Source organism: Hippoglossus hippoglossus, chromosome 3 (genome assembly GCF_009819705.1).
Source record: "Hippoglossus hippoglossus isolate fHipHip1 chromosome 3, fHipHip1.pri, whole genome shotgun sequence".
NCBI lineage: Eukaryota > Metazoa > Chordata > Actinopteri > Pleuronectiformes > Pleuronectidae > Hippoglossus > Hippoglossus hippoglossus.
In genome coordinates, this window is record NC_047153.1 from 10,717,825 (window position 1) to 10,745,138 (window position 27,314).

At 42.0% G+C, this 27,314-nt stretch overlaps 1 pseudogene; it reads left to right on the forward strand.

Annotated features, from left to right (window-relative positions):
* Nucleotides 1-27,163, forward strand: LOC117759221 (annotated as a pseudogene).
* The last annotated feature ends 151 nt before the right edge of the window (nucleotides 27,164-27,314 follow it).

The window sequence follows — 27,314 nt, forward strand, 5'->3', positions numbered from 1 at the left end:
TTTCCTTTTGGTTCCTGTGTTTCTCTGTGTTGTGATGCGGTGCCTCGTGGTTAACAACACAAACTCTCCCCAGAGCTGAGCCTGTGCAGAGGAACAGAGATGGAGTGGCGTCAGCAGACCAGTGTCAGCTGTGCACACGCGTTCAACGAGGCCCAGCGCTGGATCCAGGTTCACGTTTCAATCTCATCAATACTGTTTTCTTTTGGTTAACACTGTTTGAGATGTTTGTTTGTGTTTCTCTTTAATTAATCCTGTGCAAACAACTCGTGGAATTAAGTGTTGAACCAACTAATCCAACTGTATTTGTAACTTTCATACAGGTTAGTGCAGTTCAAAGTCAAGAACAGACAAAACTAAGAAGAATTATGACAGAGATGCTATGAAATAACCATTAAAACAACTTTTCTTTTTAAGTAAAATAAATCAGGAATAAATAAAAGTCAATAAAATGGGATAAAAACGTATAATATATTAATGGGTGTATCAAATATAACTATAAATGTAAAAACAAATTAAAAATATCATTTAAAACATGGATGAGATAAAATGATGTCTATAAACCATACCTAATCCAAAGCCATGCTACAAAGATGATTGTAAGCTTGTGTTGAATGCTTTCAACCCTTGCGGCTGCTCTCAGGTCCTCGGGTAGACTGTTTATCCTTCGAGTCAATGTTTGATGTCTCTAAATAAATGGTTGACCTTTTGTTCTCTCTGACTTAATGGGGAGAACTGTTATCATGGTTCACCCACTCCACCACCCACCCAAATGACAGGGTGTAGACTTGGTGCTGCTAATGTCATCATTACAGTTCCAGGCCTTTTTGCAGGTTTAGGTCAATTGTTAACATTTTATGGCAATGTTTGTATTTCTATGGTCACGTAGGTGTTCTGGACATGTACGGGGCTGGGTGGGTAGTCAACAAGGACACACATGAAACTATGCAATGAAACCCCAAAGATAAATGATGTGGGTAAATTTGATGATAACAGGATGTTTAACCCCTTTGTGGAGATAAGAGTTTCATATTAGCCAAATACTTTCAGCCATGAACAATAACTTGTTTGTGGTCTGTATCATTAGCAATTTAACTGTAAACCTGTTGATGCTCATATATTTAATGACTCAAACTCAACACATATAAACCTTGACTGTCTCTTTAGTCTAAAATGCAAATTCCACCTTGATAACTCTCAGGTAAGAGAGGCTCCTGACACACCGAATCCTCTGTGGTCACCAGATAAACTTGATTTGACTGCGACTCAGAACATTAGAGGGACATAGGAGAGCAGATGATTAGAAAAAGTTTGACACAGAAATTTAAAATACAGGCCTCACATTATCTGTGTTTTTTCTTAACTGTCTGCGGCTCTTTGCACACACACTGTCGCTTTGTGATAGGCAGGTTTTGTCGCACACGCTTTGTAGAGGATGTGGTTTTGTAGCGATGCATTTTCTCGGTATCAGGCGGCTGCTCCTGTCCTAACGCTGCAGGAGTTGTAATCCTCCAATCATAACAAATGAATACAACTTGTAAACTATGGGCACAGTGAGTGTTGACCACCGCTTAATGGGGACCATTAATGTCCATCGTATGAGTGGATCATTGTGAGAATTCTGTCCAGAGCTCCGTTGGCAGTAAGCCCATACCAATTTTACCCGGTGTGTGTGTGTGTGTGTGTGTGTGTGTGTGTGTGTGTGTGTGTGTGTGTGTGTGTGTGTGTGTGTGTGTGTGTGTGTGTGTGTGTGTGTGTGTGTGTGTGTGTGTGTGTGTGTGTGTGTGTGTGTGTGTGTGTGTGTGTGTGTGTGTGTGTGTGTGTGTGTGTGTGTGTGTTTAGTGAGGAGAAAAGCAAGGCATGCTGCTTTTTAAGGAAATGCTAAATGGTGTCAATATGTTTCCTCTAATATCCCAGTGTTGCAGATTGGAGTATAATAAGCTTCCATGTGTCCAAAAAATGTTGCAGTTTATCATCAGCACAGAACATGCAGCAATTACACATGCATGTTTGTTCAGTGCCCACTGGACTGAAATGAGAATGGACTGGATCTGCCTCTTCTACATTATGTAAACGGGTCATTAGTTTCTGGTGAAACCCAGAGCATTACAATCGGGTGCTTTTCTGTTTTAGATCAGGGTTCTCCATCTTAACCAATTTTCCTTTTACTGTAAATATGGCTACAACTAACTATCATTCTCATTAGCTATTAATCTGCTGGTTCACTTCTCAGTAAATCATTTTGTCTATAAAGAAATTAAGATACACTAATTACTCCCTAGGATAATGTGGAAAAGATGTTAAAGAAAGTGGCCCCTGATCAGGATCTGGTCCAAACTTTAATGAGTTATTCTAGTGGAAAGTTGTGTAGTAGTTTTTTGTGATCTTGCCTCAAAAACAAAGTGACAGCAGTGAAAAGTATCTCCTTGGAAGAGGTAACAATGCTAAAAGCCCAACATGAGTCTTAGAATCCAAACTCCAAAGAAGTTTCATTCACTTTTCATGTCCGACAATGAAAAACTTCGCATCTTCACGTTTGCTGGAACTGCAAATATTTGGCATATGTGAAAACAATTCCTCAGTTGATTAATCAATTAATCATATTGTGGCAGCTCTAGATTTAACATGATTGTATGAGCGACGTGTTAGAAGTGAATCACACAGATTCAGTAATGATGCATTTATATTTTAATGGCACAGTCTTTATCCTCTTGGATTTGAGAAACTGAGAAGTTTCAATGTAACAAACGTATCATTGAAGTCTATTGGATCCGTGGTTTCTTCTGGGAAGTTGTTTATTGAATTGACCAATTAAAGTTTGAGTTTGTGGAACACACACAGCATCTTGACCACAAGTTTTTCTCTTTTTTTTGTTCGTCTGGCACTGCTTTGTTTGTCTGATTCCACTGAGAAGCCTGCGCTCCGTGCCCACTGCCCAGTTCCACCAGAAATGAATTGTGATCGTAGATTCCTGGGGGGACTAATTAGTGAGAAGAATAGTCTTTTGGGGCCTTTGGTTGAACCTTAATAGCCCCATTTTTATGTCCTCATTACAAAAAGCCCTCTTGCCTTGTGTTTACTGCAGACGTGAGAAATCATCAGGGTTAGGTTGGATTCTTTGTTTTGAACCAAAAAGTAGGGTGTTTGTGGAAATGCTTGTTTAAATAAATTATTTAATATCCTAATGCTTAGCAGTCATATTGTGAGCATCTGACTTTGTCCAGTAGTTTTTAGCGGTTTGGGCTAAAACTTCACAATAATTTATTCATTCGATTTTTGTGTTTTACTGTTAAAACGACTACAAAATATATTTTTCTGATTTGTTTCAACCAGTGGAGGCTGTGTTAATACATAGACACTCTTGGAAACTGGAAGTAGTTACTCAAAGAAATAAGACAAAAAAAAACTGAACGCATATTTATGGTAGGATAAAAATGAAATGCAGTGGTCAATCCTCAATATGCTGTGTTTTTTATTGACATTTTTTTTTAGGAGGTGACTGGAAAGTTGTTTGGTTGCAGTGACTTCCGAGCTGCCTTGGAGGATGGAGTCCTGCTCTGCGAGTGAGTAATGATGCTCGAACTTGGATGTAGTTAGTGACAGTCGGGCTAAATTACCACGTAAACCTATAGTTGCAGTAGAGTCAAGCTAATTTAAAGTTTAGCTTCAGCATCATTTTCCCTAAACAAACCTATAAAGGCATATTCCAATAATTAAGTTACATGTAATAGACCCTTACAAATGAGCTTAAAGCTCTTGACTCAACGATGCAATCAATCTTGTAATCAAGCCAATTCACTTTTTTTTTTTATTGTTACATTTCTTTTCATAATGCAGTTTCTTTACTAGAAGTTCAAGATTATTAAGCTCCAATCTATTTAGCTTCCCTTGAGGAATTAGACTGGTAATATTATTTAGATTCTCAAACACGGGCTGCACAAAGTTAAAATGTTCTTAAACTGTTTACTTTATTGTTTTGACTTCTAGTTTGATCAACCAGTTGAAACCCGGCATCATTAAACGAGTAAACAGGCTGTCTACTCCCATCGCTGGCCTGGTGAGTGTTTAACAGTTTTTAGTCTGTTTTTGTGTGAATCACTCATGTTGTTTTCTTGCCTTAATGTGTTGGAACAGTGTGAAATATCTACGTTAATAAATGAGTCCTGTACACAGCTGTAATATACCTGGCAGATTTAAATAATTCATTTAAAATCTGTGATTATTGGTTATGAGCACAAAAGAAAAGAAGAAACCTGCTAGCCAGGAAGTCTGACACATTGTGTGGTTTCCTGTCCAAGGCACCGAGAGATGGTGTTGTCACAAATTCAAATGATCCAGAATCGAGGGCCACAAACTAACTGCTGAAATGTTTTTTTTATCAGGCATGAATGCACATGCAGATTTATTTTTTTCCCCCTTCGGGCTGTATTTTGATGGCTTCATACAAGTAAAATTGCCAAAACTGCCCAAAGCAAGAGCAGAAAAAGATCAATTCCAACCATCCATCAGGGGCCAGTGATTGGAAGGAGCCCGACAGTGGATCCTTAGATGTTGGTTTATGTTCTGTGAGGTGCAGCAGAGAATTACCAGTACCTCTGATGGCCTAAAGGACCCTACTGGTGGTTGTGCATGTTTAACCTGTTGACTGCAAATTAAAGGTACACGTAACGTAGTTTTCTAAATTGATTAATGTATAAACAAACAGTTTGAAGCTAAGATGTTGCCTGCTGCTCCCTGGGTGGTGTCGCTATTTAAGCCCCGATGCAGTGGAAGGGAAGTCTCTGGTGGTTCATGCTTAGCTTGCTGCTAACTACAGAAGGCAGACTGGGTTTTCCTCCTTCGAACAAAGTGTCTCTCTAAGCATTAAATAATGTGCAGCACCAAGCAAAATGAGTTTAATGTTTCCCAACAACAGCCAAGTTCAGTTAACTTTTACCACAGTTTATGTTTATAGGCCAAAGCTGATGAAATATGATGCATTGACATTTCAGGTAATGATCATGATGAGAGGATTTGTATACAAATTATATGAAACGCTGTTTAAAGGTCGAATGTCTACAAAAATATTTGATCACAAAAATTATATAATATAGGAACATATAGAATTCATTCAAATTCATTTGTGCTAAATATGAGAGGAAACGTTCATGTACAAAAATACTGCTACTCATTAGTATTTCAATCATGAGTTCAGATTAATCGAACAAATGACAATTATTAAGAGAGGCTGCAGTTCTAGAGGAAATGCATCTGAGAACAGTTTTTTAAGTTCTTATTGTTGGTGCTTTTACCAAAAGGTTAGTTTGTGGCCTTTTCCCAACATGATGTTAATTGATTTCAATCAACATCATCGCCAACTCCGTGCTCTTATTTCTTTAACTGTGTCATCAATATTGAATCTCCAGGACAATGTGAACGTGTTCCTGAAAGCCTGCGGGAAACTGGGACTGAACGAGTCCCAGCTGTTTCATCCAGGAGACCTGCAAGACCTGTCCACTCGCGTCACTCTCAGGTAAACACTGTCACTCCATACGTATGTGTGCACACATGTGATCAAGCCACCGCAGAGAAGCCCACATTTACCCAATGTGCTTCCACAATGATTTTAATGTGTCTGACCTTTTTCATGCAATTATCCAATCAGCCAATCATGTAGCAGCAGTGCAATGCATATAAGTATGCAGTTCAAGTGATCAGTTGATGACTGAGCAATATTTTCCATGATTATCTAAATACAATTTTTTTTTTCGATAGCAATATTAAAATTCCAATATATGTTGGTATAATTAATGTTCAAGCACAGCCCGAGATAATGTTCACATTAAAACATCAGAATAGGAAAAATAATGGGATTTTAGTGACTTGTATCATTGAAACTGTTGATCTCCTGAGTTTACTTGTATGACATCCAGTGAGCTGCAGATCTGTGGGTGCACTGTGTTGATGAGTGAGGTCAGAGGAGACTGAATTGAGCTGAAAGGATGGGGTAACTCAGATAACCACTCTTTACAAACGATGAACAACCTGTCGAACCTTGAGGCGAAGGGGCTGAACCGCGGCAGGAGACCACGTCAGGTTCCTCTCCTCTCTGCAATGAGCAGTAATCTGAGGCTGCAATGAAAACAGCATCCCCAAAGCTAGGTCTCAGTTTCTGCCGGTTGGAATTTGGCATCAGCGACTTGAATCCATTATTACCTGCCTTGTGTCAACAGTCCAGGCTGATGATGGTGTAGTAGTGTGGGGGAAACACTCGCAGGCCCTTAATACCAGGCAATCGTCATTTGAATGCCACAGCCTGTCTGAGTATTGTTTGCTGAGCATGTGCATCCTTTTATGGCCACAATTTACCGTCTTCTGATGGCTACTTCCACCATGATAATGCCCTGTGTCATGAAGCTAAAGTCGTCTCACACTGCTTATGAAACCAGTTGAAGCATTATTGCGTAATGTACGATGGGGAACACACACACACTTAACTGGGGATATTTTTACTGCAGCACCTGTTTTATAGGTTCGTGCTTTAGCATCATAGCTTCTTTGCATTTATAAAGATCTGAGCTCTGCCTAACAAGCTGCTGCTGTGCGAGTTGATCGCCTGCTTGTCTTTAAATCCTGATAAGTTGAGAGTTGCAAATGAGAAGTTTTTAAATGTCGCTCGAACGTCTCTTTATCTTTTTCACAGGCAAAGCTATTGCATCTATGTCACAGTATGCGCAGTCATACTGTAAAAGTGCAGCATGATTTATCTCTTTCCCTGTTTTATTTTTTTATTCTATTTCAGGCGAGATGAAAGCAGCAGAAGACTGAAAAATGTAAGTTTGACCTGGATGAATTCTCAATTTATTACCTCCGAAACATTTTCTGTTATTTAGCAGGATTCTTTTTTTTTTCACCATTTAACATTAGGAGATTGGGCCTTTTTCAACATATTTGTTAATCTCTGTTAGAATAATTCATGAATCTTGATGCAAAAGGATCAGCCATGTTTATGAGTGAGCAATTTGGTGCGGCTCAAAAATAAAAATAAGGGTCTTGTGAATTTAAATGTGTTTCATGAGGCGATTGTCTTTTCTGATTTCCCTCTTATGGCCGATGAGTTTTACATTAACACTCTAATCACTTTACAACATGAGAGACAATCCGTAGCCAGCATCTCATTTATCAACCCAATTACCAGCACTTGTATCACGTTGGTTCCAGCTCCTGATGCCAACATCCCATCAGCATCAAGACTCTTCCAGAACAGAAAGTGAATGATGGTCAAGGGGGTTGTTTCATGGCTCATCACAATAATCTGGCATTGCCCACCACTTGGTCTGTGCCAAAGTGAAGACTTATGTTTTATCACTGTGCCTTGAGCTGTATCTGTAAATGCGTCGCTCCCGACAGTAATTATTCTGCAAACATGTGACGGCTGTATATGCGCACACGCTTGTGTGCACCGCTGGTATTTTACATGTTCCGCAGCTCATCAGGTGGTTTGGTTATCTGCGGAGCCTCATTTGAATCACACAATGGCCGACGACGTGGACTCTGTAATGAGGCTGTTTGTCGGAGCACTCTTTCTTTGTAATGGTTGTAGCATCTTTTCTTTGAATCAACCAATTAGGGTCAATTTGCAGCCATTGAAAGCCACAGTTTCCATTCAGGTTTCCAACCACACACACAGATAATTGAAGCGGAGTTATTCATACAGTTACATGTTAACAGCTAGAAAAAGCCCTGAATGCTTGTTTACTCAGGTTCTGCAAATGAGGTAAGAGTGGAACTAATTTTAGCGTCAGTGGCTCAAATTGGCTTGAATCATCCTAATTTCCTCTTTTTTTTTTTTTTTTTTTAAAGCTGCACGTTTTAAAGGGTCTTTGTGCATAGTTTTTTTTGTTCAAACTCTCCCACATTTAATTATATTGCTTCTCTACAATGGCTAGAACTGAAATAATATCTGTATTTAGCTTTCAGTCGAGCGGTAAAGTAGCTGCTACAGAGACTGATCAAGAATAATTGGTAATCCATACACATGCATTTATCACCACTCAATTCTCATCTGTCATTTAACTTGCATTATGTTATCAAATATTTAGCCGTAACAATCTTCTCCAGGCCCGACATGGATTTTTATTTTCAGTCTGCTCTGCGATGACTGTTAAGACAGACGGGGGAAGTCTGACTCTGTGCTGTGGCTTTCCCTGAGCAGCAGAGGCTGCCGCTCTGCCAGGGAGAAGAGGGGCAGTACGTCAAAAATACATCCCTCGCCTCGAGGCAAATGAGAAATAAATGGTGTCCAGAACGCTTTAGTTGCTACAATAATGAAACTCTCAATACCAGTAAGAGGCCCATATTTCACAGCCTTTACTCACTGTCTTTACTAATGGTTGATAGGTGTCTGGCTGATGTCACTAGTGTTGTGGACCGTGGATGGGGTTTTGAATGGGTCTTTTAAAGACCATGTGTTTTTTAAATGGTGTTTCTCATGGCTGATGCTGAGGGGAAAGTGCATCATATGTTTAGGGACAGAAGGGAAATGGCTACAAATGCCCTTTTAGTTTTGGTCACACATTTTTAATACCTTTCTAGACATTTTATAGTGACATAACTTTCAGGATGGTTGTATCAGTCCCTCCACGGCTTTTCTTCAAGACTGATATTTCAACAACTACTGGATGAATTGACAGAAAATCTAGACGAGACATAGACTGTTCTCAGGAAATGTATCATAATGTACTGACTTTTCATCTCGTGCCACAAACGGAGCTACACTTGCGAGAGATGCCTCACTCGCCACCATCCTCTCTCATACACACCCTCTCAAGTTGGATGCTATATAGGCTAATTTTAAACTTCTCATTGCCTCTGCTGCCCTGCGTCAGTATCGCTGTCTGTTGATTCAACCCCTCCACCACCCCAGCATCTGCCTGTAGGCTCCGACAGGGTGTTAAAGACATTTCTTTTCATCATCAATATAGTTATTTAATCAGATCTGGGGTAATTATGTCAGAATGTAGATGCCAAAAACTAACTATGCTGCAAAAAATATGTCTGACTGAATGAGGTTCTGTTTTTTAATGAAATTTCTCAACAGTGAAATCTTACTACACACCCTCAGGATGAATTTGAGTCACTTTAATGATCCAGTGACTTTTCTTGTTCCGTCAAAATTCTAATTTGTCGAGCAAGAAAATACTAAATACCAGAAAAACAATCATAGCTGTTAATTCCTCGTTTTGTTTGTTTGTTCATCAACAAAAGTACTGAACCCTTTTTTTCCGCCTCACTTGGTGGAGGGATGGGCCATCGACCAGCCCAGTTAATTTGGTAAAGGTTTATTCAAGGGGGCAATTATCATTGTTTTTGCCAGTTTCTCAGGAAACTTTATATGAATCTTGACATGAAAAGGAAAATCTGACATTTATTGCGTTGATCTAGGATTTTATAAAATTTGGTGCAGATTGTCAGACTCCACCCTTTTTATTTGTATCTAATAAAAACTAGACAAATGTGTGTAGGATTGTTTGGCCTTCAAAGCTCACACCACCTAAAAATCCCATTTTAGTCGAACAAACTAAATCAAGATGAACTTTACATTCTAGCTTTATCATGTTAGCATTGTCTGTGGTAGCATACAGATATTAGCATTTAGCCTCTAGCACCACTGGGTTTCCTTATTGTCTTTCGTCTAAACATTTCCTGACTGCAGCACTGCTCAGCATTTCCCCTCAGGACTTTCACAGTGTACTGTCTGTCCCCATTGGGTGAAAAACACCAGGCACAAACTGGCAGCTCTGTCCGACTTGCTGTCACAGGGGAGAGGCTGCAAAATGATAGTGTCACAAACAGCAGCACTTTGCTGTCACTTTTAAAATGAGGGCGGAAAAGGGTCTCGCTCCATCTGTCATGCTGATGGCCATTTTTGTCGGAGTGGTAAGGGTGGGCTGGCAGTTCGATTGAACTGTGTTCTGTGTGTTTTTAGGCAGAGAGGTAAGTCATTGTAGCATGGGCGCTTTACCTTTTTTGTCCTGCATCTCTGACAGAATAAGTTGAAAGTTTAGTTTTATGATGTTCTGGAGAGAAGTAATCGCTGTCAGTGGTTTGGAATTGAAAAGATGAGAAACAAGTTCAATGTGTTCTTTTAAAAGGAGAGTGCAGTTGTGTACTTCATGTTTATGCCTTTGATCTTCCTCAGGTTCTGATCACCATCTACTGGTTGGGCCGCAAAGCTCACCTCGACGCATTCTACAGTGGACCTCAGCTCAACTTCAAGGCCTTTGAAGGACTGTTAGGTTTGGCCTTGTCCAAGGTAAGCTGCTCCTCTAGCCTCTTTGGTTTGTAATCCTTTTTTTTTGTTTTTGTTCTGTTCATACTGAGCCTGCCTTTTTTTTAAATCCAGTCCCTAGACGAGAGCAGTAACGTGTTTGTGAAAGACGGCGGGTACAGAGAGTGCTGGTACCCGGAGAGGGAGGAACGTCAGCGTATGAGACGGAGCTATAAGAGGGAGAACTCTGTGGACAGTGTTGATTCTCTGGACTTCCGGGCCCTCCGCCCAAACAGTGAAGGTACATTTCATTTTATAATCTCCTAGTTAACAGTTTGTGAACCTTGCACCATTTCAAGTATGAATCTTGAATTTGGGCACAAATGTAGTTTCTTAGTTTGTTTGCTTTTCTTCCTGAGATCACATACCTGCTACTGTGAAACTGCAAAAAGCTTAGAATAGAAAAGTCCATATAAAAAAAACATGAATTATAATATTTTTTATTCCATGTGCACCCATGTTACACTGGATCATTTTACTTCTATCCAGACGCCGCTGATCCTCGCATCTCGTCATTTTTGCTGCACACTGCCATGTTTGGTGTCGCTGCGCGTCAGTGAGAGATTGTGTCAAGTTCCACACTGTGGTGTTAAAAGTGTCTGGGATGGGAGAGGGTCAAATACTTGGCACAAATCTCCCTAAAGGCTTTAGCTGTGTGCAGACTCGGTCATCCACTGAAGCTTCCTCTGTGTGTTTCTCTGGTTTTCAGACTTTTTCTTTCATATTAACTTTATCTGCCTGTTTTTAGCTTTGGTTTCTCGTCCTTTTCCTCAAAACCAATCTTTTCTCCTGCTTATTTTCCATATGATCTCCAGGTTGTGGAAGTGATGCAGAAGCTGAGCAGGTCTTCAGAATGGAGACGTCACAGCCCCCAGTCCATCAGACTAAAGGTCATATCCCACCACCACTTCTAAGGAGAAAGCAAAGACGAGAGGAGAATGGAAGCAGCTGCGACGGTCCACTCACCAGGTACTGTAGATGTGGTGGTGGCTTCTTTACACAGCAAGTTCACATGCTGTGACTAACTCACTCATTCATAGCTGATGTGCATTTTTCACATTCTGCTCCACTGTAAATTTAGTTTTTTATAGTTTTTCTGTAAGTCTGAACGTGTATATCTTTTAGAAATAATTCATTTGACTTAAAAACATAAACCGTCTTTAATTGTGGAATCAGAAATTGGACCGAAATGTGACACAGTAGTTGTATGTTGACAAACTATAAAACGTATGGAGCATATTTCACATTTTTGTCAAAACGGTTTCTGTTCTGAAGACATAATAATTTACAGTTGAGTCTGATGATCGGTCAACTTTAACGACTTAAAAACAGCAGCCAATGCAAGTTATTGTGAACAGTATTTTAATATATTTTATCTGGGGTTTTTTTGTGGTTAAAACTCCGGTTATGAAGTTATAATGACATTTTAAAATACAAATAATAGATTGAAGACTAAATGGCCTCTGAGTAAGTCTCTTGACTTTATCCAGTTAGTCGTCAGTTATTGTTACTATGGCGACTAGAGGCTGCGTTAGAATGAGCTCCAGACTTGTAACAGATGATCGGGGGGGGGGCAGTTTGGCCTGAGGCTGCCACACCCCCATGGGAGCAGAACTTCAACTGTCTGAACAGACCATCGTCCCTCCCGGGTCAGATTAGTGCCCAACAGACGACAGCAACTCTTTGCAGAAGTAGACGACGATGCAAAGTATTAATGGTGAACCAGTAGATGCTACCTCCTGCACCGCTGCTTAAAAATTTAACGAACCTTGTGTAACCCTGTGAGCTTATCCTCAGAAGACTGTGAATTTGCATAAATCATACATTAATCATCAGTCACACTTGTGCCTTTTTAAAATTTGAAGCAGCTTTGTGATGTGGGAGATCATTTCTAAGATGCTTGGTGTTATTATTTCACCCAAAGCGATGCCTGTGTGATCATCAGCTGTGAATAAACCGCTCTTTGCTGCAGCGTCGACGGTGCCCCCGTCTCTCCCAAACCCCAACTCGCTCTGACTCCTCCCGAGTCTCTCTTTGATGAAGAGCTTTTCCAGCGGGCCCTCTGTGATGAAGACTCGGAAGACGACTCTACCGAAGCTGACCCCATCCTAGATGACTTGTATTTCCGGTGGGTGCAGCAGGCTCTTCGTCAGATGTCTGCCAACCCCAATACCGACCGCTTCTTGCCTCGTTACTGGACGCCTGAAGAGGAGACTCGCGTGCGCACGATCTACCTCGGCTCCCAGAGAAGACCCTGGTATCGTAAAATGCAAGGCTTAAGGTCGGTGGGCTGCTTTTAATGCTCTGTGATGCGCGGCAGTTTGAAGGCACAGTTAAGTAAAACTAATACAAGGCAGAGCAGGAAGGGCTCTTTTGAACTGTTGCCATTTGCTTAATGTTCAAAGCTGTGGATGCATTGCTTAAACACAAATATCACATGGCTGAGTTTGCAGGCTTGAGTCTGACTTAACAACTTAAGTTAAATTGATACTTAAACATAAAATATAACTTGCTAAGATAACTGCAGTTTGACATGGCATGTGGTTTCATGTTTAGTATTAAATAGAAGCATATAAATTCATCATTTCAAGCAAACTAAATCCTAGTTTGCTTGTTGCAGGCATTAGCAAGTGCTACTGACGCTAGATGATAAACTAAAACCTCAACATTGTTTCTCCTTTTGAAGACTGTTACTATTGTTTATTTATCATGTTCTTATTTTACACGTTCTCTTCCTTCTCTGTGATTCTAGCCACAAAACTCTGGGTTCTTCTGAGGAAGACTTTGACCCCATGACGTCTGCTACTGTGCAAAACACCTCTACCCCAACTGGAGAGCTTCAAAAGCCTCAAAAACATCACTGAGAACTTTCAATTCAAATGGATTTGTATAGCACCAAATCATAACATGCATTATCTCAAAGCACTTTATAAAGTAAAGTCGAGACCTTATCAAATTGTAGAGAAACCAAAAAACTCCCTGTCCCGAGGGTCCACACCTAACAGGAAGTCTGAGAGCACATACCTCCACCAGGGCCCAGCAGTCCCCTTATGAAACCACATTTAAATTTGCTAGATCCAAATTTTTATTTCAATCTTCAATCAAAATTGCATCACATTTCACACCATGGATCAGTCCCCTAAACATGCCTGATTGTTTTTTCTTTCATCAAGATTCATTCATTATTCTCTGAGAAATCAATACAAATGTTGAAAAACCACCCTGGCAATGTTAAAACGTTCCTGTATCCCTCCCCCCTGATCCGGATCTGCACCTACATTTAATGGGTTCCTCCTTGGGTCAAGCCCCACCCCTCCACAAAATACAGTAGAAAAGTAGTTTTTGAATAATCTTCAAACGACAAACAAACAGAGGGAAATCTATCCTCCTGAGGAGTTACTGAACCTGATCTCCCAAATACCAACACTACACACTGTATACTCTGCTGATACAAGCTCTACCACTGTTCTATTCATCTCTTCATGTACCACATTGTCAAACAGATGCATTGGAGATTTGCAAGTGTGAAAGGTTCAGAGGGGGACTTCATAATTTTTGCAAAGATATAAAAATCTTTCTCCTTTTCTCAGATATTTAATTAAGTTATTAGAATAATTGAATGTGCTGTTGTAAGTATCAGGCGTTCTCTGTGGCACCTTTTTTTTAAAAAAATTTTTTTATAGCACATGATGTTGAGGGTGTTTTGACGGCAACGTGCTGAGTGACTCATTAGATCATAATGGTTAATCAGATGACTCGTGCACTCATAGCATAACAAAAGTTATTTATACACATTGTGTGCGGTCATGTTTTCTACCTGTGCTATGATTTGATGTGGAACAATAAACAGATTAAAATAATGTGCAGCCTGTGAATTTGTGCATTAAACTCAATCTTTCTGCCAAGATTATTTGTGTGTGAACCCATTTGTGTCGTATCCCTTTTAAACTACATGCCTCTTATTTACATGATGTTGTCCCCACGCCATCCCCAAAGCTGCTTTTATCAAACCAAATATTTAGCATAATGGCGGTCATCCATCTTCATGTGTTTCTTTGGTTCTGTAGAGAATATCACAACCGGGTCAGGCCTGAGAGACCAGTTCAGGTCAGGCCTGAGACACCAGTTCAGGTCAACCCTGGCTGGATCTGGTGAGTCCTAAACATCTGGGTTTAAAAAATAAGCGCTGATGTTGCCGCTGCTTCCTCCGTGTCTGCTCTGGTTTGTATTCCGCTTGGTGTAAAGGACATTACTCTGCAAATGGCTCTTGCTTGCTTGTTCCCGAAGACGGAGCATTTGGTGACTTGTCAGAGGAATTTATGACAAACCACAGGACTGATTGTAATCACAGTCCTGGTTGCCCAGATCAAATTATGTCAGTTTTGATATCCTAGCCGCTAAAAGCTGCTGTAAGTTATCTGAATGGCACGTCTGACATCCTCTGTTGACTGCAGCAGTGCCATTACTTGCTGCGAGTCAAATCTGTTGTTACCCAGACAGCAACATCTGCTGCCATTTATACTGCTGCGGTATTTGACTTGCATGGCAGCCCCCCCCCCCCCGCCTCGCACTTGATTATGGATTCTGTTGTTTGAATGCAGAATGTGTCGTGTTGCTGCTGTTAATACTGTTTCCCGTCATGTAATTTGTGTGCGTCTGCATGTAGAAGCTAGTTGGTATGTTTGTCATGCTTGCTCGGCAACACTATGTTCTAACGAGACACTAAACTAATGTGCTGTTTTAGATGCCATCTTCGCTCTGCGTATCCATTATTCATTTTAATGTCCCGTTTCTTTGTCCGTGTGTGAAACAGGAGTAAATCTCTCAGCGACATCCCGATGTTCTACCCTGTGCGTAAACTTCCTAAGCAGAACACCATTCACGATGTGGGCCTGGACGCTGACGCGGCAGAGGAGTGGCAGCAAGAACACGCAGAGACGAGCGGCGTTCCCGGCAAGGAGAGCGAGGCTCAGTGGCAGGATGTAAGTCAAAAGTACCACTACAAGGTCCATTTAGTAGTTCTGGAGCTTTTGAGCATAACTGGTAGTTGCCTCAACCAAGGAGGTTGTGTTTGGTTTTTTTTGTCAGCATTTGTCTGTTACTTGGAAGGGTTATGCCACAGTTACTGGATGGATTACCACAAAACTTGGTATCACCACTGATTTTCCAAATCGATTCCGTGTGGGCAGGGTCTGTAAAATCAAAGTGAGACCGAGTTCACGGACACACAGGAGACTGTCTCCAGACACACTCGATAAAATGTAGCCCCTGTTATGTAAAATGAGGTACATCATGGGAAATATGGTAAATATTAAAATCAATTTCTCCTTTTTAATCTTAAATAATGAAGAACCCAGCCCTATTCTGGACTGAGGGCCAGTTGAGTTTATTTTTAGAGATTTCTCAATCCATATTGAATTAAATGTTTTTTGCCTTAAAGCTTAAGTTATAGTGAAGCTTCTTGGAGAAGTGGGGGTGGGGGGGGCTAACATCTGGATAATGTGACGCCATCAGAAGCTCGAGAGCAGCTACAGGACCTTGTGTTGGGAGTTGGTTACACCTGATGAGATCAGTGCCCAAGGTCGAGGTTGGACTTTCTATGTCACAACAATGTGTCTGAGCTTTAACGTATTGAAAATGCCAAAAAAAAGTAGTTTTATCCTCAAAAGCACCGGTGTCATTGGCTCACACGTTTGTTTCAGGACTTGACAAAGTGGAAGAATCGTCGCCGGAGCTCCAACACTGACCACCGCAGGAAGTCGCTGGACAGAGAGCATGTGATCAATGCATGCTCCCTGTCCATGACCAATGGGGCTGTGAGCAACTTTAAGAATGACACACAACGCGGCGCAATGCTAAAGAGGTACAATCCTGCAATAGAAAATGCTAACGCTCTCAAACCCTGTGCATGAAGGGCCACAGTGAACTCCTGTAATATGACCCACATCCTCCCCCTCATGCTTTCTGCTTCCTTTCATTACATCGGCTTCCCTTACATGCCGACTCCTCAGAGACCAGCCGCCGTCACCACGCAGGAGTAACCCCGCCCCCCGTCTCCACTCCACCGCTCCTCTGTCAAAATCCACAAACTCTGATCTCCGGCCACATACTCGAGCTCTGCTGTCCCGCAGCTACGCCACTGAGGCACCTTACAGCCCCAGGGTGACACTCATCACCTACAACTCAGCCCATACGCAGGTGAGTTTACAGCTGTGCTCTGTTTTTCCACTATGGCTTTATTGAATGCATTTGTTTTGTGTAATGCTGGTAAAAGTTCCAAGAATTCAAAAAAAATAACTAATCTGATAGATTTAGCTGAATGTGGTGCCCGCTCAACCGATGAGCTGTTGGGTGAACATGTAGGGAGTCTTGATCCGGCCCTGCACTATTTCCCCCTCCCCACTTTACTCTGTCCTGTCAAATAGAGATGTAATGCCTTATAACATCTAATAAAACATTTGAAAAGTGCAAGGCAGGGTGTAATGTATATTTTCATCTTCATTTTATGCTGTTACATGGCAAACCCTGTGCCTGTGCTCTATTTCTTCTCAGGGATCACTGGTTGGAGCCATGCCTGCCTCCGATGGGACCATCCTGGGAGAGGAGACCCACTTTCCCTCCCTGGCTTCAGAGGGAGCAGGAGCCACCACACCCTCTGTAGACTTCCCTTTCAGCTCTCAGACTCAAGTCAAAGCTCAGGGCAGACCAGCTCCGCTCCAGCCCACATCTGAACCGGCTCAGCCCCAGAATGTTCCTATAAATAAAATCTCCACTCTGGTCACAACCTTGCAGCCCAAGGAGGCCACAAAATCCACCTGCACTGCATCTACGCTGAAGGAGCTTCCACCCAGCATCGATCCAGCAGTTCCGACCGTTTTTCCTGCCCCAGTGAATCAGACATCTCTGGAGGACATGTCCCACCGGTCCCAGGAGGAGAGCCTTAAGACGACTTGGGAACCAGCTGAGAAAACCGCAGGTGTCTACAAGTACTTGTCCAGAACTGTGTCGTGGTCCGGCTCGGCCAGCCTTCCCCGCGGATACCGGCGGTCCGAGGGCTCGTCCCGTCTCTCTTCTGCGATCACTGCGAGACCCTTTGGGACCAAGCAGTCGAGGATGTCGTCGCTGCCGAGACTGTGCAGTGTGAGTTTTACCAAATGGTCTCCACACAGTAAGACTAGTGGAAAAATTGTTTACCCTGTAAAATAAAAAACAAAATAGACCTACATTGTCGCTGATGACATCAAAAGTCACACTCCAGCTGTTTGTTTTTTTATGGACATGGTAACAGGATGCAGATAAACAGTCGATACACATAGGTTTGTCACTAGTGTGTTTATATGAATGGACGACATTACTGCTCCCAAAAAGTGAAGCTAAAGCTTTTTGATTGCCACCTGTAACCAAGGTCATAAATCTGGCCTCCATGTTAGTGGATGGGACATGGACCAAACTAAAAAGTCAAAGATGGTCTGTCATTTTAGGTAGCTCTTATCACACTGTTTCTTCAATAGTTTAATTCTCTGGTAAGTTTTGTTTTAATTAGTTATTTGATCCTTTAAAAAAATGGGGTGAAACTTTATTGACTGCTGAGACTGACCTGTGATTGGTCGAGCATGAGTATCAGTGCGACATCCCCACCGCGGCTCCATCCTCATCCCTCTTAAACAAACTCTGGCTCCAAATGAACGTGAAGGAAGTGAAGGCCATCTTACAATGGTCTCTGCAGACAAAGCTGAAAATATTCTCCATTGTTACTGAAGTTATGGAGCTTTTTAAAGAAAGAGCCGCCAGCTGCACATTATGTTTTACAGTCTAGACAGTTATAATTCTCCGGCTGTTATTCTGACTCCGTGTACGTTTAGTGCGCAGGGACTCGTAAGTCCGCCACATGGATTCTAGCTAGTTAATATAATAAGAGCGTTTCCTGTGTTTGGGGGCTTGTGTTACCTTTTCTTTTGCCCCCATTAATAATAGGAATGCAGCCGCCACAGTCTGAACAGCGTCAACTCACTACAAGATAACACACTTTTATTTCTCACGTCTGCCTGGAGAGTTAATGGTGCGATCACATGTGTCTGCACCGTCCATCTGAAGAAATCATCCTGTTCTATTTTTTTTTTCTTCATCTGCAGGTAGACGGCAACGGTTTGCAATTGAACAGTGAGAAAGAAAAATGTCTTTCTCCACCCACGAAATCTTCTCTTAAAAGACAGACTGCAGCCAGTCACCTGAGGACTTCACTCGGACTGAAGAAACCCAGCCAGATGAAGCAGAGTGGTACAGATCAGGTGGTGGTGGAGGAGGAGGAGGGGGGGGGCGGGGGGGTCCATTGTCTCCACTCAGTCCTCCCTCAAGACCAACGGGTTTCACCATCAGCCCTGCACCCAGACCCAGCCACTACCACAACCTAATTCCACTCTGCAGGCCCAACACTACAACAGCTCCACTCTGCCGACATCTACAAAGGTGAACTGTTGTTTTACATCACACAGCATTTGTGCCATGCTCCTCTATTGATGCACTGGAACTGTGAACATCTGTGAACCCTGAGATGTCTTTAACTAGGATCTAAATGTTTAAACTGTTCTAATGAGGGATTATCACATCTGTTGCATGTATTAAACTCTAGTTTATCAGTGTTTAAGAGATTTTACTTGGAACAATTATTAGACACTGAACTACTTCAGCTGATTTCTTGTGACTTAAGTTAATCTAAATACATGGCACAGTTTTCACAGTCTAATTTATCACTCAGTCATTATCACAGAGGCATGCAGAGGGTAACCCAAGGAAGAACCCATTCAATTTTTTTTGTAGATCCAGGAATTTCTTTTTCACTTTCTTTAATATTGCAACGCTTTTCAACATTTGAGTTGATTTCTCAGAATAATTCATAGATCCTGGATTCAAAGACTTTAAATATATCTTATATTTTGGGCCCGGTAGAGGAACTTTAAGTGCTATTCCAGTTAACTATTGCTTATATTAAAATAGCTTAGTTTTTTTGTAGAGGAAGATGTTAGTATTTTTGTCAGACTTGGGTCTTAGAGTCTCTTTCACCCACACGTGTTTTGACTTTTTGACTAGCTGCAGCAGGAAAAACATACAGTGCACTGTAAAAACAATTGTTATCCAAGTAGGTGAGCCAGTTTTCAGTCTGTTATTGTTCATGCTGGTTCAGCTTCTAGTCTAACACTTTCTAGATCTGAGTCCTCGTTTTTTTTTTCACTTGTCCTTTTCTATTCTGACAAGTTCAATGTCAGTAAAAGACATTTTTTCACTGTTAATTGTGTTGTACCCTTAAAGTACCACGACCCTCACTCTGCTTTTTTTTTTTTTGGGACCAATTGGTGCATGGACAACGACAATGACATCACATAACTCCCAGCATAAGTCCGCCAACCTCAACCTGAGTCTTGTATGTGCACCATCTGACTTTAAGGCCTAAGATACCTTTTCAATGCACTGCTTTACCAGCATTCACTAAAGCCACAAGCATGAATGAATCTGCATGTGACAACAAAACCGGAAAATTATAAAGTCGTCACTTATGAGAGTATCCCTGTATTTATGCAGCAGGCTTCTAAAGTCTCTGATTTCCACCAGGAAGTACAGGACATTGGATCACAGGGTGTCACCTTAACGTGTGTGTGTGTGTGTGTGTGTGTGTGTGTGTGTGTGTGTGTGTGTGTGTGTGTGTGTGTGTGTGTGTGTGTGTGTGTGTGTGTGTGTGTGTGTGTGTGTGTGTGTGTGTGTGTGTGTGTGTGTGTGTGTGTGTGTGTGTGTGTGTTTCAGGTGGATCACAGTAACATGAGAGTGAGCCTTACCCTTAAACCCAACAGTGTACCAGACTTTGGTTTGCAGACTCACTGGGACTCGACAGGAGCGAGAGTAAAGTTCATCCAGCTCGGTAAGACGTTCGCTATATTTAACTCTGCATTACTCTAATTTTGTAACATGAATAATTAATTGTAGATGGACTGAAATAGTGTGACGATTAGGCCATTGAACATTGACTGCTACAACGTGCTCGCATATTATTTTCCGCTTCTCGTTTGCTTTCGCACACAGCCGGCACTTTGGAACAGTAACACACCACACTGGCTGTTCAGGTTACAGAGGAGAGATATAAAAACGATGTTGGTGCATCAATTTCTTGAGAGCCAAAATGGTAGTGCAGCTAAATAAGAGTGCAAAATTATGCAAACAAGGAGAAATGTGCAAATTATCCACAGCGATTATGATAATGATGTACATGAGAGGAGAAATGACCATTGGGTGGTTTTCACTGATGCACTCATTCAGGATGTGTGTGTGTGATTTAAAACTCCACCATAAATGTTTAATTAGATGTGAGAGAGGTGTCACTTAACTCGCTGCTGTGCAGTTTTGCTTGACAGGCCTAGTTCTGACTCGGGAGCAGCAACCTTGTCCTCCCATTACTGCTTGTTTCTCACTTTGTGCTGAGCAAATGAATTCTGAAGCTGGCACCTCTGTGCCGCGCTGTCCACGCTATCATCTTTTTTCATTGTCCTGATGCCTGCCCCCGTCCCTCTCCCTCCGTCCGTCCCTCCCTCCTCAGGCAGTCCAGCGGAGCTCTGCCAGCTGTGTGTGGATGATGAGATTGTGGCTGTTGATGGAGTGGCGGTGGCACACATGAACTACAACCAGTGGAAGGATAAAATGACATCTGCCCTGCAGTCCGGCAATCTGACCATGGACATTAGACGCTATGGCAACAAGGGTGAGACAATGAGCCAAAAAAAGATCCATTTAGTCTTTTACCTCCTCCTGGTGGTAAAATAATTTGATGATTTAACCTCTTGCATCAAAAACGTTGGTTGATCACGTGGCCTTGGTTTTGATGGCTGGTCGTTGTCATTAGATTGGAGCTCCAGTGAGGGGAGTCATCACAACCAGCCAGGCAAGAGCAGGATGACCCTCAATCTGACGGCCGCAGCGCCCCTTCTGATAGGTTGTCCTGATCACCATGCCAACAGCACTGCCTCTACAGAAACCGCAGCATTGAAATTCAACGGGCACACAGACAATGTGAGCAATGGTTCAGCCAGTTATCGTCTCATTTAAAAAATGGATGCACAAAGCTTCTGGTGGTCATAAGGCCGATCTTGGTTTTCTTTCACCTGCGCAGGTTAAACAAGGTAAAGTCTTGGATGGAGGGTCTGCTGAAGGCCACAGGACAGCCAAACGTAAAGGTAATAACAAACACTACAAATCAAAACATGACGGACATCATCTGTAGGAATAAATCCTCAGATACAGTTTGTAATTTCTCATCCTTTCTCCATGTTAGACGTTAATAAATTGATTAGGAACAATCAGAAAAGGAGGGCAGAGTTTTTCAAACAGAGAGGTAAAAATCCAGTTTGAAATGTAGCTTTGGTGGCTGGAGCTTGGCTTGGTTAATTGTTTGGCATCAAATGCACATGCTGAGTATGCTGCGATTTTAAGAAGGAATATAAAATTGGATGAGGCACCGGGATTAGATGGTGATTAAGGACTTTTACTTTAGGACCACCATGAAAACAGCTGGGTCTTAAAAAGTCTAATATTTTATAATCTGAATTTAAGCCGTAAAGTATTGCGTCCTAGGTCTTGAATACATTTAGCTATGTCTTATTTGGTAAAAGTTCATGCAACGCTACTTCCCGTCATACTTTGTGTTTTGTCAGCATGTGCTGTAGTTATTTCTCAATGATACAAATATTAGCACGCTGTAATAAATCTACAAACGAGACCAACGTGCAACTGATAACTGATCAGATCAAGTCTTTGAGCTCGTTGGTCCGAATTGATCTCGGCAGATACCTTCAGTCTCTGCCTGTAGTTTGAGAGAAAACATGGCATTTCCACTTTATCTTCAAATATGGGGAGGTGTAAGAAATTCTAGGATTCTGATACGACTTCATATCAGTTATACTTATCATAGGTCTTAAAAGGCGTTAAATTGAACTTGTTGCAACCTGCACTAACCTTGAGTAGTCTAGTGTGTAAACAGTATTTTATTCAAAGCAGCCATACACACAACCATAAAAGTAGCATCTCCATGAATTAATGCCCACTTTATTTCTGCATCAAAATGTTGGTACAGTTTAACCGTGCAACCGCAGAGCTGGCAGCACCGATCGTGTCTCTAATGTACCGTGTGTTAGCAGGTCACTCTCTTACTGTATGTTCCCATGTTCTGTCTGACTGGGTTTTTACTTTTTAATTGGTTACGTCCTCATTCGTTTGCACAATGACTGGTTTGTGACGCTGCTCTTCGTGGATGTTAATCAATCTGATTGTGTCCTGCTACAATGGCGTCTCTCTTCAGGCTCTGCAGGATTCAGCCCATGGGTTTACTTATGTGGTAAATGTTTTCACTGTATGTGGTGGTGTTGTTTTTTTTACTGTACTCTGAGAGTGTGATTACTCTTTTTATTAATTTTTTTTTATTTGCTATAGCATGCTTAACTGTTTGCTTTACTGTTTGGTTTCAGAAGTTGTGTGCAGCATCTTTAGGCTGGGGAGACATTAGCAGACTCATTAACAGGTTTAATCTTAACCACTCATTACCTGTTTGATAGTTCTGATCATATGTTAAACTGATACCTGCACATCAAGGTCAGTACAGGACACAATACATTTATGTTGTACATGTTTGTTTTGGTTTACATAGACTTGTAAATATAACAATAATAATAATTTTTATACAGCGCCTTTCAAAACACAATTACAAGGTGTTTCACAAGTTAAAAATGAAAAATTGAAGACGAACAATTGAATAGTCTCAAAAAACTAAGAAAATATTTGAAACTATTGGAAGATCACACAGCATTGGAGCGCAGATACAGAAATAAAAAGTTACTGCTGAGTAAAAACAAGATAAAACAAAACTCATATAAAATGATTAAACTAGTTTGGTAAGATCAGGAGAAAGCACACATTTTACAAATGTGTCTTTAAGACGGATTTAAAAGAGGATAAGGAGTTTGCCAGACTCTGGTTCAATTCCCGGCTCCTTCAGAGTGCATTGAAATGTCCCTGAGCAAGACACTGAACCCCCCCCCCCCCCCCCCCCCCCCCCCCCCCCCCACCGCTCCTGATACTGTCGTGACTGTGTGAATATCAAAGTTTTTGTGCTGCTCAGAAAGCTGCAGCAGAGCATTTGTCAGGGATCAAACTGAAGTGTGATGCAGACATAAAGGAGAACCTCCCATGTGTGACCCAGCTAATGTGTCCCCGGCCTCCGTGTGGTGACTGTGTGACCTCCATTACACTGTGTTCTCTTGGCTGACATGTTGTTCTCTCACCCAGGAGGTTCAGAATCTGCGATATCTGATGTAAGTTACCGCACCGCTTCATCAAAGCTTCGCTCAAACATACGCTCTGTGTGTTTGTTCAAAGAGTCTGTGCGCTGCTCTGTGATAATGCTGCAGCCCACAGTCTGTCTGCGTATCTCCAGCTCCAGGTGCCGTCCCTCAGCCCCTCCTCATCCAGCTGGTCGTGGGACCAAGAGGAGGATCAACGGCGACAGGAGAAGTGGCAGGAAGAGCAGGAGCGCCTCCTACAGGTTTGAGACTTATTTTCTCCCAGCACAGAATCACAAAAAGGAGTTTATTGCTTTTATTAATCATCATAATCATGTGTCCTCTTTTTTTTGTTTTTTCAGGAGCAATACCAGCGGGATCAGGAGAGACTGAAGGCAGAGTGGCGCAGGGCACAACAAGATGCGATGGGGGACTTGTGCAGGAAGTCGGTGGTAATGTTGTGCAGTCCTCCTGAGTCTTTTCTTAGCTGCAGACCGTTTTTAAGTTAACACTGCGTTTATAATAAGTAATAATAAGATGTTGCTCTATAAAGTCATCACAGAAAGTGCTTTTCAATGTTTCCCTCAAGTGTAAAGACTAAGACTGTGGCCCCTGGATGATGGGACTTTAATTACCAAAGCCTAAGAGGTTATGTTGTAGTCTACATTTGTCTGTTATTTAGCAGGATTGTGCAAAAACTACTGGACAAATTCCTACAAAACCTGGTGGAAGGATGCGATATGGGTCAGAAAATAATCAATCGAATCTGGATCAGGGGATGGGTCCGGGAATATTTTTCACTTTCTTTACATTGTGAAATAGGGCGGTTTTCAACATGTCAATTTATTTTCCCTGTTATTTGCAACATTTAATTATCTGAGTTTTCATCAATATTGAATATCATTGCAATTATATCCTGTTTTTATTTTAATACAGTTTTAGGAATACTGATGGAGGGTCCCTGGTCAACATTATCCTTCAGGGATTATTATATATTATAAACTATATTTTTTTCCATGTATTTGAAGCAGACCACCTTCCAGATGACCAATGGCGGTGTGGGCCCTGCCAGAACGCAGCTCCATGTGAATGCACTGTCAAACAGAGCTGCAGGAGAAGAGCAGAGCCCTGACGGAGACGAGCGGAAAGAATCGGGACGTCAACCCCAGAGTGATGCACGCGGAGAGCAGAGTGACGCCATCGCTGAACAAGACTGGTGAATTCACTTTTCTCTGCTTGTTTTAATATCACCAACATGTGTCAGATCTCTTCCATCCTCGCTGAATGTAACAGTTTAATATGTTGTGCAATTTCATTTTACAACACGTTTTTCTGACTGCTCCTAATGTTGTTCACGCTGCACCTCAGGGCTGTGGAATCCTGTGGCTTTGCTCAGCTGTCTACTGCACACAGGTCAGAACAAGATAAGCTCAGTGTGTCTTTGCCTTGAAGCCAACATCAGCATGCAACCAGTTCAGTGTAGACCCTGAAAACCCCCCAAGTCAAATTCTGCAAAATGATGTCTGTGTGTGTGTCTCTCTTAGGGCGAAGTCTTTGTCTTCCCCGGCCTTAGCTGGCTCCCACAAACAGACACGAGGTTAGTCTGCCCCCTCTGTCATAATGTCTCCCCCTGTTTTGGTGATGGACGGAACTAACCCCTCCGACTTTGACTGGTCCAGGTGATCAGAGGAAAAGAAAAGGACAGTCCCTGTCCAAGAGTGAGCAAGACAGGCAGCAGATTTTGGAGGAGATGAAGAAAAGGACTCAGCTCCTGACCGACAACAGCTGGATACGTCAGCGCAGAAGCAGCTTAAACAAGGAACCAGTCTACGGCATGGTTCCTCTGAAGAGGTGGCTCCTGTTTCTGTATCTCGTCTAAACTCGATTTAAAATTGCACCTAACCTAGTGGATTCCCTGATGTTTTCTGAATCATGACCCTCTTCCCTGCAGGTACGAGTCTCTGGACGACCTGGAATCTTTGCGTCACTCCCCAGTATCAAGCGGCACATTCGGTTTCCCTCGTCCACACTCCGCTGCAGGTTACTGCGCTCCGAGCAGGAACTGTTCCTCCCGCTACAGCACCGGAGCCATTTTATCCAGGAAATATGTATCCATGGACCCAGCTCATCACGGCAGGTAATTGACTCTTGTTCTACATCTTAGCCTCTCACACTGTTTACATGCGTAGCAGCCATGGTGATAGAGGCCCTTAGTCTCTGCTTCACCTGTTTCCAGGTGAGAGGTCATGACTGGGTTAAGGTGCAGTTACAGTAGCTCCAATCATTGTACATAACTACTTTGGTTTTTTTCCTAACTTTGGTTGGTCAGTTAATAAATAAATGGTCTGTACTGGCATCGCCCTTTTCTAGTCATGATGGCTATTCACACACACACACACACACACACACACACACACACACAGTCATACAGTGCATCTATGGGTAGCACTTTTTCTCTGAGAATAGCACAGCTGTCAGGTGTAATTTGGCGCTCAGTATCTTGCCCAAGGGCACTTTGGGCACGTGGAATGGGGAAGACTGGAAGACTCACTCTACCCCTTGAGCCACAAATTGAATGTGTTCTTCCCTGACCCATTCTGTATCATTCCACGTTTAGTGGTAGTCTCGCTTGCAAACAAACAAACAAATGGACAGGGCTAAAAACTATATTTCCATCATGCCGTCTACACTCTCTCTCTCCACTTTTCTGTCGTGTCTGGTATTTCTCTCTACATCTCCATTCTTCTGATTGGTCTAGAGGAAGAAGACCGCCCACTGCTTTGCTTTGCTTTTAGACAGTCTTTGTTAAAATGTCACTGTCAGAGAGCCCCACCAGGTTTAATATAAGTATGTTCATTAGCATGTAGATCTAAAAGCTGACTCACCTAACACACACAGCACTCAGAATATGTATACATGACACAGGATTCCCACAGGTCCCTGAAATCCTTGAATGTTTGAGAGAGAAGGAAATCAATGTTTTGAAACATTTCAAATAAACTTTAAACTTGTTTGTTTTTAGTTTGACACTTATTTTCAATTTAAAGTCAGTAAATAAGTAAACGATGATAAAACAAGTGTCTCCTCCTCAGTCTCTGCTCTTCCACATAATTCTGTCTCGATATATTGTTTTGCTGTGTTGGAAAAGGCAGGAGGCCACATAATCTGCCTTCACTGTAACCACGCATTGTTTATTCAAAGTATTTGCAAAGCTGCTAGTTCTCATTAAAGAAATCCCTATCGCTGTAAAAGAGATTAATCTCACACTCTGCCCTGTTGGGTCCTTTTATAGGCAGTAGGCAAGTTGGGTCCTTGAGATATCCTTGGGTTTGAAGTTTAAGACGGTGTGTGTACCCTGATAATATACCAAAATAAAGTTGTGTTGTGTTCAATCTAGAGAAATGATGTTCCCAGATTTGCTGGATTTCTCTTAAATAGATTCTTTTCTCGCTTCCCTCTTCCTCAGTGTGTGGGCTGCCGCCGATATCTCGGAGGAACTGAAACTGGAGTCCAGGTTCGAACCTGAAACTGTAAGCCCCACTGAGCTATGACCAAGTCCAGTGAGTATCGATCTCCATGATTGACCTCAACATGTCACCCACCCCTCAGTTTCTGTTCCTTATGGTTGTAACCGCTCCAGATTGTTATATTTGTTGCTCAGGTGAAACAAGGTTTCTGCAGGGTCTAATCTAAAA